This window comes from Octopus bimaculoides, chromosome 4, assembly GCF_046866305.1.
Source record: "Octopus bimaculoides isolate indiv1 chromosome 4, ASM4686630v1, whole genome shotgun sequence".
Taxonomy (NCBI): domain Eukaryota; kingdom Metazoa; phylum Mollusca; class Cephalopoda; order Octopoda; family Octopodidae; genus Octopus; species Octopus bimaculoides.
In genome coordinates this window covers 124,540,095-124,546,300 of record NC_142931.1, presented here as the reverse complement: position 1 = coordinate 124,546,300, position 6,206 = coordinate 124,540,095, and positions in this window count along the sequence as shown.

The window sequence follows — 6,206 nt, the reverse complement described above, 5'->3', positions numbered from 1 at the left end:
AATAAAATATAGTTTGCTGATGTGCATTACTTATTTATATATAATTAGCTTTCATTGCTTATTGTTTCCTAAAACATAGTTTTAATAATTTATCAATAGTTGGAATCACCAGACAGTGAAATATTATATGTAATACCTGTTTCCAAATGGGTGTCTTGACTTAGATTTTCTTCGGCCATATGCTGTTTTATTGTTTTTTATATCCAATAAACAAATTAATTATATTTTCTCATGAACGTTGTAGTTTTCTGGCCTTTAACAAAATTTTATGGCTTGCTCTCAGCTTCATGTTCAAGTGTGTAGGGAAAAATCTGACTTGTGGCAAAGCTAAGCTAAATATACGAGTGAGTGCTGAAATGTTTCTAGCTTTGGGCAAAAGAAAATACTGGAGGATCAGTTGATTATGATTTTATTCAATATATTTCCCTCTTAGAATCACACAATGCAGCGGTCCTTCAGTTTTTCTAAGCCCCGTAAAAGAACTCGGAAGGTTGAGTCTCCAGCCAGGCCTTTCGCTGCACCCTTAAAACCAGGAACTTTTCATCACCCACTCGTACTGGCTGCGTCACTTTCTGTGCGATTACTCCATGTTGAGAGCAAATGCAGTTTAGAGATAACCACCGAATGCTTAACACCCATAGATATCTGAGAGATGTAGATGAACTGAGAGATGTGAATTTGTGTAAAGCGGTCAAAATGCCTACTAATTATAATAGGTAGAAGCTGGTACTAAAAAGTTCAGACAATATTCACAAGACCATTGAAAATTTGGATTCATATCTTTCCTTTACCAATACATCAATATCAGCAGGTAAAAATGAATAGTACCTGTAATTCAAAGGGTCAGCCTTGTCACATTCTGTGTCACGCTAAAATCTTCCTAAGAACTACGTTAAGGGCATACGTATCTGTGAAGTGCTCAGCCACTTGCAAGTTAATTTCATGAGCAGGCTGTTCCATAGATTCGATCAACTGGATTCGACCCCCCATCGTCATAACCGACGGAATGCCAGTTAATCTGCTGTGGGGGAGGACTTGTTTTAATAATGTCAAGAAATCTGCGAAGATGAAAAGCAAACTCATTCGAGTTTGCCTTTCTTGTAAGAAAAATAAAGATAATGATTCCTTTTCAGGTGCTGAAAGAAAGAAAATGAAATTGAATAAATTCAAAAACATTCTGTTAATGAAGCAGGGCGGAGGACATCATACAATATCTCCTTTAATATAATGCAGTAAGGACAATCGTGTGTCACTGGGGAAATAAAAATACGATCAATTAAAGAAATGATGGTAAACTCTTATGAAGATATTATTTCAGTCTATTCAAAAATGAATCCATTAAGTGGAAATACAATGCACCAAAACATTAATGAGATAGGGGACAATGATGTGGGGAACAACTTTTATATCAATGTTCTACTTATTTCAGTCATTAGATCGCGGTCATGCTGGGACACTGCCTTGAAGAATTCTTTTTTTCTTTTTATTATTCTAGGTCGAACGAATCGACCTCAGTACTTACTTTTCTAAAGCCTGGTATATTTTCTGTTGGTCTCTTTCTCCAAACTCTTATGGAGGCGTTGGATATTTGCACGTATGCATTCGTGAATGTACGTACGTACGTGTGTATGTATGTATGCATGTATGTATGTATGTATGTATGTATGTATGTATGTATGTATGTATGTATGTATATATGTATTAAAGTACTTCGTGTTACTGGTGTGGGGTTTGAAAACCGCATTTCTGGTGCAGTATCATTTATGATTGTCGCAAATGATGATAACATCTTTTACATCCATAAAAATGTTATGAATGACGTTAACGTTGTACTGCAGAACTTTAGTCCTTTTGTATCAAGTTTATAAAGTTGATGTTTGTGAGTAAAGCGTATATCATTAAATATATTTTGTTTGATCATGTGATGCTCGGAAAGGGAGATAATATCAGTGTTTCTTGTTTTATTCCTGTAAAGCCATAATTTTTAGGATATTTATAAGCTGTTAAATATTTCGGAGTCGTTGAGCATTGGTGTTTGAAGAAAGGAAGGAAGATGTGTGTTATCACTTTCATATGAGCTCGTATGTTCTGTAAAGGTTTTTGGAATATTCTATAAGAATAGATTGAGAAACAAAACGGGTCATAGGAAGATTTCTTGTGATACTCTAGGCAGCACATTGTGATATAAGTTACTGTAATATCTAATGTATGATAGTACAGTCCACTTGATCGTAAATAAGTATCACATAGTGGTAGAACTCGCTGCAGAAAGTAGATATCATACGTTAGTACAAAACAAGTAATTCTAAAATAAGTATCCTCACCTATGATTGTGAATGTTGGGTAATGACTGAAAGAGCACGATCGCCAATGCAAGTAGCCGAAATGGGGTTTCTCCGAAGGACCTCTAAGTAAAAAAGTAAAGTTAGCTTCTCGTGTCATGCTGACTCATGAGGCCCGGTTTCCCGGTTTCCGTGGCGTATAAATTCCCCATCTGAACGGGACGCCGGTCCTTCACAGGATTACTCATTTTTGCCAGCTGAGTGGGGTGGCGCAACGTGAAATGAAGCGCTTTGCTCAAGGAAAACAACGCGCTATCTAGTCCAGGAATCAAAACCACAATCTTGTGTTCATGGGTCCAACACCCTAATCACTAAGCCACGCGCCTCAACCCGAAGGATCTCGACAGTAACGTTATTCAACAGGCTCAAGGTGGCGAGCTGGCAGAGTCGTTAGCACACCGGGAAAAATGCCTAGCAGCATTTCGTCCGTCTTTACGATCTAAGTTCAAATTCCGCCGAGGCCGACTTTACTTTTCATCCTTTAGGGATCGATAGATATAAGTACCAGTTGATCAGTGGAGTCGGTGTAATCTACTTACACCTGCCCCCGAAACTACTGGCTTTGTGCCATAATTTGAAATCTTTATTCAACAGGCTACAGGTCGAAGATTAGGGAGTTTCTGCCGGTCGAGATATTCCTCCGCATTGAGAGGTCACAGCTCCTGAACTACGGACATGCGATAAGAACGTCGCAGGAAAGAATCAGAAGACGGATTCTTCGAACTGAGCTAACCTGCAGGGACCTAGAGGTGAACGAAGAACGAGAGGGTTGGATAATGTCCAAAATCTCAGTTGGTCACGCTTGGGAATCTAGCCTGAAAGTGTAATGATGATTGTTTCTGATAAGACCCTATGGAGGAGGTGAATGAGGAATCTACTCCCAACAATCCGTCCATAAATAGTGAGCGAAGATGGATAGATAGATAGTACTAGAGAGCGGCACAGTTCAACACTAGAACCAATGGTAGAACTTTATTGGTTGGCTTTCAGCACCGAGTTTAGTTCCTATCAAGTTCAAAAGTCATATGTAATAAACCAATGTTCTATTCACGTAAAGATATGTCTCTCAGCCACAAAACACTACGGACACCGCTATAAGAACAAGCCAGTAAAGAGGAGATGCAATAACTGGAAGGAGCAACCAAGTCAATAAAAAAACTGCTACATAGTCACCCAACTCACTAGAAAAAGGTAGTTACATCTCTCTCAAATTGTGCCCGACTATCTGAAAAAGAAGGATACATTGAATGATGTACTTCCGATTACACAATCCGTCCCTTCCCAGAAATTTCATTTTGTACAAAATCCGCTTAATTACCAAACGAAATTTCCCGGATTTGCAAAGGGTGCAGAGAGTGATAATTATATTAGTTAATAGTTTGGTATGGTGAAAGATGGAACACTGATTTCAATGAAGTCGAATATTTTTGTGTGTGTGTGTGTGTGTGTGTGTGTGTGTGTGTGTGTGTGTGTGCGCTCGCGCGCGCGTACGTGCGTGCGTGCGTGCGTGCGTGCGTGCGTGCGTGCGTGCGTGCGTGCGTGCGTGCGTGCGTGCGTGCGTGCGTGCGTGCGTGCGTCTGTATGACTGCTTGACACATCCAGTCATTATTATTATAGATGTGGTTGTGATAGATTTGCATTGTACTGGCTTCTAAAACAACTTTAACAATATATACAATATATAGACGTGGATGTTTATATATGTGTGTATGTGTCTGTATATATATATATATACATGCATACATACAACACATACATATATATAAACACACATATATGTATGTATATCTATGTACATGTATGTATATGTGTATATATATATATATATATATATATATATATATATATATATATATATATATAGGAGGGAGGAGAATTCACAAAAAAAAACAAAAGACGAAGACAGGTGGTGTAGACAACAAACAGATGTATTAGTATAACCCTCGGGAAGTGAAAAAGTCTTTAACGTTTTGAGCCTGCGCTCTTCTACAGAAAGGAACACATATAGATACAAGGAGAGAAGAAGAAAAAGAATGTGTAGTGGCTAGCGATCTATCATGGCGATATATATATATAATGAAACAAAAACGCAATAGAGGACAATAAAACAACCGGACAGATAGACGATACAAAGGCGGACAAGAAAAACAACAATTAAAGGGGCAGGAAAAAAGGACGGTTCGTTCGTGGCCTTCTTTCGTCAGTCAAGTTACCAGATGTCCTTACAGTTTTGGGTAGTTACACTTGAGACTGTTCGATCTGGTTGCCCCCAAAAAAGTCTAAGCTAAGAGCATTAGATTCTTTGTAAGAAAGCTAGCAAATGTATGCGACAACAGAGACAAAAAACGGAGAGCATAGTACACAGTTACAAGTACAAACAACAAGAATCTAGCAACAGGTGTCTTTCGACTGACGACGAATCAAATTGAGCTGGCGTGTGTAAAGTGAAAGCCATCACTTCTGACTGTTTCCGGAAGTATGACAAGAAGCCGAATCCGGATGCCACGCATATGGGCTTCAACCATCTCCAGCCAGGACCACAGTTTCCGGCAGTTTCACATAGGTGTCTGAATTGAGCCTAAGACTTTGTTCAAAGATGTGGGCGGCATGACGTCACTCTGACTGGAAACACACCCAATAACCATAACAGTTTTGGAGAACTTGGTTTTCATGATATCCATGTCACATCTTACAGCTTTTGCAGTGTTCAAAAAGCATTGAGCCATAGTCATAATGTCGGCATTTTGTTACCTGGCGCGAATCATCATGATAGAGTTAACTCTTTTCCAATATTCAGATAGCTTCCAGTCCTCCATGTCAGCTAACTTCTTCTCAACTACAACTTTAATATTTATGCTCTCCAACACCATTGATTGTTCACTAATACATGAAGCTGTTCCTGACAAAAGTAGGCAAAAGATCATCAAATTTAGCCTGTACCGCCTGTATATTGGCAGCGAGGTTAAAGCTGTTTTCGAAGCAAGAGAAAAACCTGATGTGGTTTAATATTCTAAAGATTTTTGTTATTGAACAAGACAGACAAAACTGTACATATGAAGGGCAGCAGTCAGAGTCCGATTCGAACTTTTCGACATTGATACTAGTAGAGAAGTAATCCCATGTCACAGCAGGGAATTGGAGCAGGCAAGCAATATGCTGGTATGAAGAAGGTATATTTGTTGTTGTTGTTGGCACTCCGTCGCTTACGACGTCGAGGGTTCCAGTTGATCCGATCAACAGAACAGCCTGCTCGTGAAATTAACGTGCAAGTGGCTGAACACTCCACAGACACGTGTACCCTTAACGTAGTTCTCGGGGATATTCAGCGTGACACAGTGTGACAAGGCTTACCCTTTGAATTACAGGCAGAACAAAAACAGGAAGTAAGAGTGAGAGAAAGTTGTGGTGAAAGAGTACGGCAGGGTTCGCCACCATCCCCTGTCGGAGCCCCGTGGAGCTTTTTGGGTGTTTTCGCTCAATAAACACTCACAACGCCCGGTCTGGGAATCGAAACCGTGATCCTATGACCGCGAGTCCGCTGCCCTAACCACTGGACCATTGCGCCTCCACGAAGAAGGTATATATGAAGAAGGTATATAGGTACAAGACCTGAAATTTTGAGGGAGAGGGCTAGTTGATTACATTGACCCTAATCCTCAATTGGTACTTATTTTATCGATCCCGAAAGGATCAAAAGCAAAGTCGACTTCAGCAGAATTTGAACTCAGAACGTAAAGCCAGAAAAAATACTGCAAAGCATTTTGTTCGGCATGCTAACGATTCTACCAGCTCGCAGTCTTAAAGAAGGTGAATTGTGAGAGGAAAGTTTTAAATGCTTTCTTAGCAAGAAATATGAGTGGTGTG